The 13853-nt window shown below is 42.3% G+C and overlaps 1 long non-coding RNA gene across 2 annotated transcripts in view; it reads left to right on the top strand.

Moving 5' to 3' along the window:
• Nucleotides 1-13853, top strand: part of LOC112551874 — an 18369-nt gene continuing 4516 nt past the window's right edge. The window contains exons 1-3 of one of the 2 annotated variants that reach the window (XR_003096210.1): nucleotides 1-122; nucleotides 1069-1929; nucleotides 2661-6579. This is a non-coding gene — a long non-coding RNA (uncharacterized LOC112551874). Of the gene's footprint in view, nucleotides 123-1068; nucleotides 1930-2660; nucleotides 6580-13853 lie in introns of those variants that run through there. The other variant, XR_003096209.1, reaches the window with a different exon arrangement.

Here is a 13853-nt window from a genome sequence, read left to right as displayed (position 1 = left end):
GGGGAACGGCCACAAAATGGCCGCCGCGGCGCTGGTGGGGGGAGGGGCCTATCCCAGGGCTGGCAGCTGCGCGGAGATGAGGGGTCCTGGGCGGGCCGCCCCAGAGCGGAGATAATGGGCCGGTGAGTGCGGGCGTCGCCACAGGAGGCTGGGACCGTGTTGGGGGGAGGGCTGCGAGGTGCTCGGGCGTTTGCAACCCCGCCCCGCCTCTTTGGAGTTCGCGCCTGTTCCCTGCTCATCCCTTCCACCGGAGCACGTTGTCTGCCCAGGTCTACAAAACGCGTGCCCTAGTGCCGTGTTTCGGAGTGACGGGCATCGGCTGCTAGTTTGTAACCCAAACTTACTACAAAAACAACAAAAAAGATGTAGAAAAAGACGCTCTCTCATAAAACACCTACGAGAGCTTTTCAGTCCTTACAAAATCGTAACAGATGCGTCCGGCTCCCCTGGATGAGGTTCAGATGTTGAAGAAGCTGATAAGGATGCCTGAAAGACCAGTAACCACCTTTCACGGTAGCCAAGGAGTTTGCTTTGACTAGCGCATCTGGTGATACAGTCAGAAGTAGTTTTTAAAGAAAAAGTAAATTCTCTGTATTTACTTAGCTGCTGTGCAGGCTCAGTGCTACTTACATCTGTGATGCTTTCAGTGCATCTATTAACACATCCAATTATCGAATACCAAACTTGATGTTCTGAAGACTCATCCGCTCCCCTAGAGCAGCGGTTCCCAAACTCTGACAGATTGCCCACCAGCAGTTTAAAACAATACAACCTTAAGTACCACCAGCAATGTTTTCAGTTCAATCTTAAGTACCAGTAGCAAATTTTTGTCATGTAAAATAATTATAACAAATTGTTAACACATACCCCTGGCAGGTTGTCTGAGTACCGCTACCGCTGCCCTAGAGTATTTCAAAAGACAAGTCGGCAGCACTTTCTGAACCCAAGTCCATGTCCGTAAGAGCCAGGTGCCTCCTTTCAGTCTATGACCATTCCTTTTATGTTTGAGTCGATGCTAAGCTTTTATGTCTCGCTATCTCTAAATAATAGCTCCTCTTTTTTCCTCAGATCTCTTCTAATGAAGAAATGTCATCTATTCATCTCTCCATTTAAAGTTTGAATTTATTCCAAATTTCTTCATAATTGTTAGCTCCTAGAGTTGTATTTTCCTTCAGATGTTCCTCAAACTTTCTGGTTTAAAGGCAGAAGATATTTTTTTAATAGCAAAATCCATTGATTTCTGCCAAATTTCTAAGTAAGCACCCTTTTTTTTTTCTTCTCCCTTGTAGAGCCCCAACACTGCCTTGATAGGGCAGTTTATCTGTTACTTAGTTTCAAGAGGTTTGGGAAGTTTAAGCAGTGATTTTTGGGGGGTTTCACTTCTCTTCTGGATCTTCGCAGTTAATTACAGCCAGTAGAAGATGAGTGAACATTGATCAAGTCCTTTTGACACTTATGTTGCAGAGGTCTCAGGAAGGTTCAGTAAGCTGTAACTTTTTCTACAGTTTGTTTATAGGCTCTGTTGAAAATATTAAAATCTCTTGAAACCTTCATAAAAATAGGTGGGTTTTTTTTTTCAAATGATTTCCTAGGTAACTTGGAAGAAAATTGCCATATAGTCATATTTCTCCGTGGCCGAAATCGCTAGACCCTTTTTTCTGTTTTGCACCAGTGTATTGGAAGTCTGGGACAGAAAGTGGAACTTGAATGTTTTGACAAGATTGTTATCTAACACTGTCAGGAAAAAAAGTTATCCTATGCTCACAGAGTCAATATGAAGCTTTCCTAAGATAAGAACATAGTGATTTGTTAGTCTGGCAGTAGAGAAAGAGTTAACCATGAGGTGACAAAAAGGCTCCAAACTGCAAGGTTTTAGTGATAAAGATGAAGAAAGAAAAGCAGAACATTTGTATCTACACTTGAGACCTGGTAATCTCCTTTTTTACCTATTGTAATGTAAAAATGTAAATGAAACGCATACAAAATGCAAAGAGTGTAGTTCTGTTGCCATTGAAATAAATGGCAAAGCTCTTACTGATTTCAGCTCTGAAGCACTGGGCTTTAATTATGGAAAACCACCTACATACTTAACAAACACCTTTGGGACACTGTTAGTATATATATGCAAGAAGTAAGCTCCAAACAGGATTCAGACAAGTTACCAGTACGGGACTTGGAGGAGAATTGCACCAGTATGCTTTGAAAAGATTAAAGTGGGTTTTACATTGCCTTATCTTAAAAATAGTTTGTCATACCCAGGTAGGATTTTTCCCCAAAATTTCTTATCAAATTCTAGTTCATAACTAATTTGGATATAAGAAAAGCTGATGATAGTGGTTTAAATTGTGTGGAGTTTTGTACAGATGGTGATAGATTATCCTAATTTGCCTTCTGTCCTTAAAATTTATTAATCACTTTTGAGAAGTGACTCTCTGAATTTAGGATGATTAGAATGACCCTGCTGAGCTAAGGTATGCTGGTTTGATGGCCTGATGAACTTCAAATCAGTTTCCTGCTGACAAATTTTCTTAACTGTGACTTCTTCTCCGGCAGGTCCTGCATAACAGCCAAATTATACAGAATTAGTTTTTCTCCATTCAGTGCTATAGAACTCTGAGACTCCTCAAGAGATCTTAAGTCATCTTTCTTTTTCCCTCCAGCCTTTCCTTTTCAGTTTCTATGTTTATTTCAAGATTCCTGTTGAAGATTTACCTCCCTTTGGATTTCATAGTCCGTGGGACCTGTTGTTGCTATGTTCTTTATGGTTCTGAATTCAAATCATAAAATTATTTTTGGCACATGGGTCCTGTATGTCTTTTAATATCCTCAGTATGTGATATGGAACGTGTAGAGGCAATTTTGAAAGGCTAATTCTTGGGATCTGCTAGGGGTGCTCTTTGGAAATTTAGGAGCTTTGTTGGGTTGTCTCATTTCTGCCTCCCAACAGCTCTCAGTATGTGATGTGACATAACACTTTAAAAAATTCTTAAAATCTTGATGAAATTCTGATTATTTCAGCAACAACCTCTGTGATCTATTAATGTAACTAATTAAATAAATAGGGAAATGCACAATTAAGATAAGCTGAATTCTCTTCTGTTTTCTTTTCTTTCACCATCAGAGAATTGGGCAACATGATCCTAAACAAACACTGGTGCACCTTCTGTAGTTGCAAACCTTTAACCTTTTTATCATTGTTCAGTGAGTAGCCTTAATCCCCTATTTACTGCACCTTATTCAGACCCTGCTCTGAAGACACTTTAATTTTCATATTAGGTCGTCTTCTGCTCTCATCACTTTAGTATCTGAATGCTTCACAAACATTGATGCTTTAGCTTGACACACATGAAGCATGAGGAGGTGTTATTACCTTCTCCCCACTCCCCTAGATGGATTGTTTAGGCACAGAGAGGTTAAAAGAAAAAGTTTCTATTAATCTGGGATGCTTAATTTGAGATCATTAGGATTTGATTTTTTCCAAGTACCTGAAAAATGTTTGATACCTTTCCCATTGACTTGAGTTTGGGAAGTGTGGGTGCTCAGCTCTTCCCCAGGTCCTGCTCCAGGGCCTCGATTTGGACATCTAGAAAACAAGGAAAATGAAATTGCTAACCACCCAAGGAATGTTCTTTAAGGCACTTGCTTAGTAGCACATTAGGGACTCTGCGGCAGAAGTAGAATCCAGCTCTCCAGGTAACTATTCACTTGCCTTAACCTTGAGACAATGCAATCCTCTTTTTACTCAGTGCACACCTTCAGAGTAGTCTGTACCAAACCCACAATATTTACAAGACTGAGAAAAGGGTGCGGGATGTCCTCTGACTGGATCCTGTTTTTGCTCCTTGGTACCTCATGTTTAGGAAGAATTCCTCTGGGAAGGATCTCCTGGTTCCTTGGACCAGTATTTATTAATACTAGGTCCTGTTGGGGGTTCTTTGCTCGGTGTCTCCTTCTAGATCCCTTCTCTTGGACATGTGACTTCCTTTTCCTTTTGTATCATCATTTTGTTGCACAAATACCCACCAGTTCTAGGTAGGCCTAGACCCTTGACCCAGGTTTTTCATGATGTTCCCCTTGCCACTTGTGCATTAAATAAAATCAGGGTTCTAGTAGAAACACCAGATACTTTCATTGCACATAGTGTTGATTCATCCCCAGAGCATGTACATCTGTATGTTAAATGAGGCTGATCTGGAAAAATGTGTAATTAAAAACAATCAAAATTATATGCACAAGGAAACGTGTCATGGACAGCCTTAATTGTACATTCCTTAATTCTTAAGTGTTTAAGGTTTTTTTAATATATGGGTGTTTGTATGTGTAATTTCCTAATATTTAAAAAAAGCAAAATGAAAAGAAATTTGTTATATTTACATTTTCCACTTGAATTAATTAATGGATGGTTTCACACAGGTTTGCCAACAGCAAAGGAATGGTAAAACACTCATTGGCCTGTTCTCTTGAGTTTGTAGGAGAATGGGCTTTTGAGGACACTAACACTTAGCTGTTTCTCTTAAGCTTGTACCCTTCTTTGTTCCCTCCAGCCTGTCACCATTATCTTTTCGCTGCCCTTGACACCTCAGTCCCATTCGCCTTGCTTTTCTATTGTTAATCTGTGCTTCTCAGGCATTTCATTCCTGTCCCAGCCTTCTTGTCTAGTCAGTTGTATTTGCTTTTCAGATTTGCTGGCGAAATCTCAATCTCTCAATTCCCAGCTTCTTTCCTCTCTTATTTTGCCCCAGTCCCCTTGGCCAGCCAATCTCAGCTTCTTGCTTCCCTTTCTCATCTCATCTCTCCTCTGTGGCTCCCCACCCTAGCCTTCTCCTGGGGCCCCTACACCTTGTTGCTGTAGTCTTTCTCTTCCCTTGCTTCTTTCTCAGGCTGACTGCTCAGTTCCAATTCTGTTTTCACATGCCCTCTTGTCATATTTGTCTTCTTTTCTCATCCTAGTTCATAGTCCCAAACCCTTTGTCCAATGACTCCTAATCTCTCCCTTACTCCTGGGTCTCCCATTTCCATCTTTTAAATCCTGATCTTCTCACATTCACAGTCCTAGCCTCTGCTCCTCCATGCTTGGGTCTGAGTCCTTATTAAAATATGTTCTTTTCCATTTCCCTGGCCCATCTTGCATTCAAATTAGATGCTTTCCCAGACATGTTCTCAAGGTGCTAACAGGGTTGGTCTTACAGAGTCCAGAAGAGACAAGCTTCTTGTATCCTAATCATTACCTGAAGCAACTGGAAGAAGTCACTGCAAGGGAAGTATAGTTTAGCTTCTGTAGCCCTCTTTTTCTCTGGGATTTTGCTCTCTCTCTGTGGGCTGGCACCTGCCCGGTTCAGTGACATGGAGGAGCTGTGCGGGGATGGAGCATGTAAGGTATTCTGTCAGAATGACTCATGAAGAGTCTGGTCAGTACAAAGAAGTGTGAGTGGCATGAACATTGTTAGAAAAGATGGTCTATTCACCTCAGTTTGTACAAAGATCAAAGTCTACTGAGCATGTACACACTTAAAACAACAACAAAAACAGATTTTGGTAGATTTTTCCACAGATAGTAAAAGAGATATTCCCAAGACAAAGGCATGCCTCTTCCAAGGATCAAGTAATAGCAAAACCATGTGTAGCACTCTCATGTTGTGGAACTATTCAAAGAAAAGGTTTCCAGAATGTTTTCAGCAATGTAGTATATTTCCCGTTACCTTATTCCCAGAAACGGCTGCCCTGTTTTGGTGTAGAGAGAAAGGTAGTAGTTTCAACTTAAACAGTTAAGTATGGCAGGTAACTGAAAATGTTCTTATAATTTTGAAGTGTTGAGCAGTCTCACCTATAAGCTGCTCTATTGATTGCACATGTAGCATTTATAGGGAGCATAAATTTGACATTTGTCGCTTATGTCACACTTGAGAGTTTTCCTGTGTGCTGTAGCATGTATGTACTGTAATGCAGGATTTGGATTAACCTTGCAAACAGGTCTGATCTCTGAATTGTTTGCTCAGAAGGTAACAAGTGTCAAAGGTATCTCAGCCAGTGTGGATCTCTATTTCTACATAAACAAAGTAGCAGTACCCAGAAATCCTTCCAGGATTCACAATTCCTGTAAACTATATAGAACTGGAAGGGTTCTTCCATTGGTATTGTGATGGAGTTACAAACTTGACTATCTAGTAGAATTCTGAGGTAATAGAAATAAGTACTTTCAAATATATTTAACAGCCTGAGTACTTGTTGAGGCCAGTTAAAGTAATTTAGAATTGTGGGTCACTATTAACGCAACATTAAAATAAGGGAAATTTTACATACATTTTTTCTCATATTTAAAACCTTTCAGTTCATAAATCCTGTTTGCTGCTTTCAGCCTTTCCCCCAGAATACATTTAGGTGGAAGAACTATCATAAGAAATGTCATGATCTGTTTTCTCTGTTTAAAAATCGCAAATTCTCTGATTAAAACCCCCCAAATCCATGTTTTTCTGTGATTAAAATGAAACACCACTATACATATAGATATCAGTTGAACACAATGTTTTTTATTGATCTTTTTACAATTTTAAACAATTTGAAAGCCTGCCACTGTCTCAATCACTGTAATAAATTCTAAATATTTACAAATGTTAGCATTTGGTTTTGGGTTTTTTATCATGGAAAATCAGAGCTTCCCCTAACCCCTTCACTCACCAAGATGCAGGTCTAGCTACGGCTGTCCACCCCCATGGTGCTTTGTATTGCTGAACAGCCCTGACATGCTGATGGTCTGGCCATGCCATTGCCCCTCGCTCCCCACCCACAGCCCCCTGGGCCCTGCTTGTGCCCCTCACTCACCCCTCCCCCCCCAGCTCTTCCATCCCTGCTGGTGCCCCTCAAACCCCACCCACGACCCTGCTCCAGCCCTACTAGAGAGGACCTCCAGCTGCCAGGACTAGGTGGCTAGAGACCTGGGTCTGCAGCACCATGCAGAGCCCAGCTCTCAATCTCCCACAGGTGGCACAGCTGAAATGGGGGGGTGGATGCAGGCTTCCCACTGGGCTCAGACTCCCCACCCTGCTGCTTTCCCCCCCATGGCCCAGTTGGCAGGACCCACGGCAGAGCAGGGCCAGGAGGGGAAGTTAGTTGCTGCCACGGCAATTCCCGCACTTTCATAGAGGAGGCGCCCCCTGCCCATCTGGCAGCAGTGAGGGCACAACCCTGTGCTGCTGGGTGGGCAAGAGGGTGCCTTGCCATGATGGCATGGAGCTCCCAGCAGCAGCTCTGAGTTGCTCTCCCCAGCTTTGCCCTGCTGTGCCAGGTCCCACCTGCTGGGCTATGGAGGCCCTGTGGGGAGGACAGCAGGAGGGAGAGCCCCAAGCATGCAGTAGGCAGCCTCCCCTCTTGCTCCCCACACAAATCTAGTGTGCCCCCCATACCTCCCCCTGGGAGTGCGCACAGCAGTGGGGAGCTAACCCCTGTGGACAAGCCACCCCCGGCCCTGTCCTGCTCCCTGCCTAGGCTCTGCAGCTATGCTTTCCAGCCCCGGGCTCCAAGTCTCACCTACCACCCTAGCTGGGCAGTGCCCCCAACCCTGCCCAACTCCTTCACTATGGGTGCCTCAATTCCTGCCCCCCAACCCTTGACGTATCTGCAGGTAGCTGCTCTCCAGGCTGCCTGGCAGTCATATGCATGTGTGAGCATGTACTGTACGTGCACATGGCACCCTCTGCCTCACCCCCTTGCCCCTTGCAGGCTGAACTCTGCCAGCCTGAAAGGAAAACCCGCCATTTCCTGTGTTTTTCTCCTTCAAAGGAGAAAATCTAGATTTTACCGTATTTTTCCATGGCAAACGGAAAATCCTGATCCCTGGTCAGAGAGGTAGGTACATGAAACATCATGATATCTATTTCACTCACACATTCGCATGCAAATCTATGTTGTGTTTATTAAGTTGGTTAGGGAAGGGAAGCTCAGGTTTATTTTCTTTATAAATCGTCATGTGTGCAATGAATGTGAATTGTTTTTGCCATGCTTGGAACTCTTTGGTGAAACACTGTCTATTAGGGCTCCAGCCCAGAAGCAAAAAATCTGCTCTATGGTTGTATCTTCCCTCTCTTACAACACACACACAACACTTCATTTTTAACTGTTTTATCAGGCCCTAGCTCCTATTTTCTGTCTTAACTATGATGTCCACTTATTCCCCTTTATAACTGTTGTCAGTAGTGGGCTTTTGGGTTCGGTTTAGTAAATTTAGCAGTTGGTACCAAAGGTAACTGGTTGAGAAGAGCATAGTTTCATAAGGAGAACTTCATTTTTCTTTAGTTTACACTTTCATTCTGTCAAAGTCAATAATCACTCACTTAAATTCTCAGCTCTACAAGAAATCCCTTGGGTTCCAGATTACCTTAATCATACATCCTAACCAACAGAAAACTGAGATTTAAAAATCTGACTTCGTGAGAAGTTTTGTTTGGTATACAGTAAGAACTTTTCTCATGATCTTTGGCCTCAGAGCTTCTTGTACCTACAATATGTCACATACCAGACTCAGGATACAACCATTGCATTTCTGGATAATAATACTGCTAGCAACACAATGCATAGACAGTCTAGGGTATTCTTCAGTGGTAGACGGAGCATGCATGCAAAGTAAGTCCCTTCAGTCTTCTTATTTGGCTGTGACTTTGACAGGCACTTCAGGGATAAGTTGTGGGCTGATCTGTATTATCTACAGATACAGAGGAACAAAAATCATCAGTATCCTTGCACTGACTGTGAATCAATTGCTGTTGAAAGGTTCCCTGTTTTAAATCATGGGAAAGTCTGTACAAATATGGACAGCAATAGGATAATATCATATTACTTGGCAAAATGAGGCCTAATCTTGGGAATCAATGTTAGGAGGTAAACCTTGGGTTACACCATCAACACTGCATCTTCCAGCTAGGCAATTATATTGTGATCAGCCTCAGTTGAGAGTACAGAACTTGAACTGGGTGTTCTTTCAAATTGTTGAAAATAATATGCATATTTCACAAATGGGGAAAAGTATGTAATAAACTTTTTCCTTAAAAAGGAGAACTTTTAGGCTTGAAGTACGCACAATAACTACATGGACTAACTAATTTGTGTATATGGAGAGCCATACTCATTTTAAGAGTTACTAATACTAACTAAATGACCATAGATGCCTGAATTTTATATACATTACAGCTTCCAGCATTGCTGCCTCTGGTAAAGTGGCACTACTGGTGAATTATGCATCCCTTTTATTATATACATCTAGAAAAACACCTATTCGGTTATCTACTTAGCAGGTGCAGAACTGCAGTGAAGCCTACTTTTAGGAGACTACAAGCAAAATAAAAATGAATGCTAACTCACAATTTTCTGTGATTAATGCGGTAACCATAATATATGTAAACAAAGGATAATTTCTGTGAACGGTGGAATGAGAAGAATATAGGCTATCCAGGAGACTTTTGTAAAGAAACTAATAAACTTGCCTAAGAATGCCATATTATTGTCACTGCCCGCATCAATGTACTAGTCAAATTCCAGATTCTCTACCGGATAATTTAGAATAGTGAATTAAATATTCTTTATATATGCTGTATTAGCTTGAGATTCCTCTCATATATCTAATTTAAGTGTCTCATTCTCTTAATTGATACACTGAGGAAGTTTATGGAGGAGTGTCATTGTTCTGGGCTTATATTGGTGTTTCATTTATTTGGAGCCTGATCTACAGCCTGTTAAATCAATGATTCTTCCCTAATGAATTAAAAATTACTTGTATTGATTTGGGTGAAGGAATATAAACAAGATTTTTAATGAGGAGTTGCTCTTGAAGATTAGCATGCCTGATTTTCAAATTATGCAAAGATTTGATTTTCCATAAATATCGTTATTAAAAATAAACAAGGCTGCTAGAAAACTGATAAGAAGGACTATAGGTACACAGGTCTTGGTTTTCAAAAATGAGTGCCTAAAAGTAGATTTCTAAGTTCTCATTAAGTACCTGATTTTGTAAAAGTGCTGAGTACCTTGTATATTCTATTAAATTGATAGATGCAAGGTGTTCAGAACTGCTGGTTGTTCAGCTCTTCTGAGTATTGGCTGACATCTTTTTAAGATATTGGCCATGATCTTAAAGGTTGGTAAAATGTCATTGATTTGGATGTCAGTTCTCTTTTTGCTGATTATGCAAAGGAGTGGAATATCTGAGGAATGCCTGTGAGGAACCTGGAGTTCTGGAGTACAGAAAGTTAGAAATTGTGTTTTTCATCCTGTTGTGTTAAGGCAGCAGTCATTTTGTTCTGTAGTATTTGGACAGAATAGTAGATAATAATAATGGATAGTATAGTAATATCCATTTGGAAAGGTCTGCCCATTTTTTAATTCTCTTTTAATCCAGGACATCCTTCAAGATTTCCATGTTATCTTGTGCCTTTTGTCATGACCAGAAGCAAAGCCAGGTTAACTCATCCCTGCTCTTTTTTTTTAACACATCCTTTGTGAGCACTTTCCATTGTCTGAGATGGCTCCAGTGCTACCAAGGTCACTGAAATAAATGAGAAGAAATGAACAAATTAATAGATTAATACTTTACCAATCCCTTGCAGTGCTAGAGAGTGGTGACCAATGTCTTCTGATGGGATCACACAAGGTAAGCTGTGCCCCACTCCACACAGTGCCTCTCTTATGCCCCCCCCCTCCCAGTGTACCTGATAGAGTTTGGCCCTGCAGCAGGGGGCAGGGGGGGTGTTGAGTCTTTGGCTGCAGAGAACACAGCAAAGGCAGGACACTGCTGAGAGAGTGCCACCAAAAACTAACTTAAACCTTCCCTGGTGCTGCTTTATTTTTATATGGTGAGTGAAGAGCTGAAGCCCTGAATTTGGTGCGGGTTCCAGGGACACAGAAGAGTTAACTTGGCTTTTGGCAATGATGTCTGACACCTCCTTTTGCAGCAGTGCACTGATGGGAGGTTCCTTTGCCTTCATTCTAACACCTCCATTTACTTGGTACCCTGGCCTGTCCTGCCACACACAGCAACTGCCCATACTACTTATGGCATGTGTGCTGTGGTTTGGCCACCCCCCTGCTAGGGAATGTAATAAACAACACTATTAATAAACATTATTAAAAAACATAACACTATTAATAAACACAACACTATCTCTAACCATGGGCTAGAGATAGTAAAGACATATTGGAATTCACCCACACAATGCTTAATAAGCAGAGCTTGCAGCAATGCCTATAGTTATTCATCTACTTTTTATTATAAGATCCTGTTTTCACTTGCTTATAATTTTGACAAACTTTAACAACCTCAAGTGAAATTTTCTGTCAGATATTTTAATCAGGCAGAATTTTCCTGAAAATTATGTAAAAAATGGTGCCCAGATTAAAAAGGGAAAAAAAAGCTTACAATTGTTTTGTTGAGAAGCTCTAATATGATTTGAAATTTAGCTACCCTTGAGTCAAAGAAATATCTTCGGTGTCTGTATGAAAACCATCTCAAACTTGGTTTATTTTGGAGAATTTAAGCCTCTAAAATTGCTATTTGAACATCCCAGTAGAGGTTTGAAAGGGTTGCCAGCTGTATTCTACAAAGATCCAACCTGCATGCTGTTTAATATCCTCATTAATGATTTGGATGATGGGATTGAGCGCATGCTTAGCAAATTTGCCGACAACACCAAGTTGGGTGGAACTGTTGATTCTCCAAAGAGTAGGGCTAGGATGCAGAATGACCTGAATAGACTGGAAAATGGTCTGCAATCAGATTCAACAAAGATAATGCAAAGTCCTGCACTTGGGATGGAATAAATGCATGTGTAAACACAGACTGAGAAATGAATGGCTATGCTGCAATATTGCAGAGAAGGACTTAGGGGTTACAGTAGACCAGGGGCCGGCAATTATTTTGGGCAGAGGGCCGCTTACTGAGTTTTGGCAAGCCATCGAGGGCCACATGACAGGCAGCCCAGGGCAGATAAATTTTTTTTTTTTTAATATTTTAGGGGCCCTGCGGGCCGGATAGAATGGCCTGGCGGGCCACATGTGGCACCAGGCCGCATTTTTGCCCACCCCTGCAGTAGACCATAAGCTGAATATGAGCCAACAATGTGCTTTTGTTGCAAAAAAAGCCAACAACATAACTGAGTTTTGTTAATAGGAGTGTCTTGCTAATCAAGGGAAGTGTTTCTTCCCTTTTATTCAACACTGGTGAGGCCTCACCTGGAGCACTGTGCCCAGTTTTGGTCCCCACTCTTTAAGAAGAATGTGGACAGATTGGAGAGAGTCCACCACAGAGCAACGAAAATGATTAGGGACTTGGGAGGTAAGACTTACGAGGCGAGGCTGAAAGAACTAGTGTTATTTAGTCTGGAGAAGAGAAGACTTGGAAGGAATTTGATATCAGTCTTCAAATACCTGAAATGCAATTATAGAGAGGGGGTAGATGAGCTTTCCTTGATGGTTATAGGAGACAGGACTAGAAGCAGTGGCCTCAAGCTTTAGTAGGGGAAATTTAGGTTGGAAACTAAGAGAAACTTTCTGACCATGAGGGTGGTCTAGCATTGTAGCAGACTACGCAGAGAAATTGTGGAATCTCCATCCTTGGAAGTTTTCAAGGTCAAGTTAGAAAGGTACTTGGTTGAGATGGCTTAGTGAGGGATGATCCTGCCTTGAGCAGGGGGCAGGATTAGATGACTCTTCCAAGCCCCCTTACCAGCTCAGATGTACAATAACCTGTTGTTCCTGGAAACTTGTGAGAAACTGGAAGTATAATACATTTTTGTGTATTCAGTGCTATTTCAATTAACTAGTAAGTTAAGTTGTTGTTTGTAGAGCCCCTGTTTGTTTTAGAATTTAGAAAATATGTAGTGGGTGAGGTAAGGGGCTGACTGTGGTAAAAGCAGTTTACTATCACCCTGGGAACCTGGATTCTATCCCTGGCTCTGCCACAGAGTTCCTATGTAGTGGTGTAAAAGGGTATGGACAGATACAATGCTTAGAACATCCTAAATACAGTTTAAACCCCAAGGGTCTAAATTTGCATGCCACTTAAGAATGTTTTTTTCAAAAGCACACCAGGAAAATTGAGTACCGTTTTGAGCCAGTCCTCCTTGAACCAGATCAGAGTTACATGTGGACATAGATCATTCCATACCTAGTGCCTTGCATGGGTTTGAGAGTGGTGAAAAGCAATGCAGGCAATGGGGCTGCTCTGGGATGTAGCCAGGACTCTCCTGCTCAGAGATATCTTGTTTACTGAGACCATAGTCTGCAGGGTAAGGAAACTGAGTTTTTGTGACAGTTTCACTTCCCTGCTAGGGGCCCTGAGCAGGAGTCCCAGGCTCATTTGTGGCAAGAGGTGAGTGGCAGTAGGGTGAGCAGAACACCAGCCCCAGGCACTGACTATGGGGGTGTCAATATGGGCCCTGTCCTCCAGGAATCTTTGCCATGGCAGGAGCAACCCCAGGGCCCATTCTGTACTGGGGAGGGAATTGAATCATGTCCTCTCTCAGGGACTTTGCCCTGGGAGGCACAGACCAGCCCCTGGGAGTGGGAGAGTGAACAGGGCACCAGGAACAGTCCTAGGAGAGCTGGGACCACTGCCTGTATCTCAGCTGGCAGCAGCACAAGCAAATGAAGAGCGGAAAGCCTGGGAAGGTAAGAGTGCTCTCTATCCCCTCTTGCTCCCCTGCCCCCTTGCTTTCCAGTAATCTACCTCCCTTTTGCCCCAGACCATGAAAAAAAGCTTGTTACCCCTCTAGTGAATGGGCTGGGGGCTGTGTGACCCCCTGCTTGTGCCTGCTGGCTGGGGGGTTAAACCCCCCCCCCCCCGAACTTTTATTGAAAAGCTGCTTTGCCCC

This window comes from Alligator sinensis, unplaced genomic scaffold (assembly GCF_000455745.1).
Source record: "Alligator sinensis unplaced genomic scaffold, ASM45574v1 scaffold600_1, whole genome shotgun sequence".
Lineage (NCBI taxonomy): Eukaryota > Metazoa > Chordata > Crocodylia > Alligatoridae > Alligator > Alligator sinensis.
This window is presented reverse-complemented; position numbering and strand designations above follow the sequence as displayed.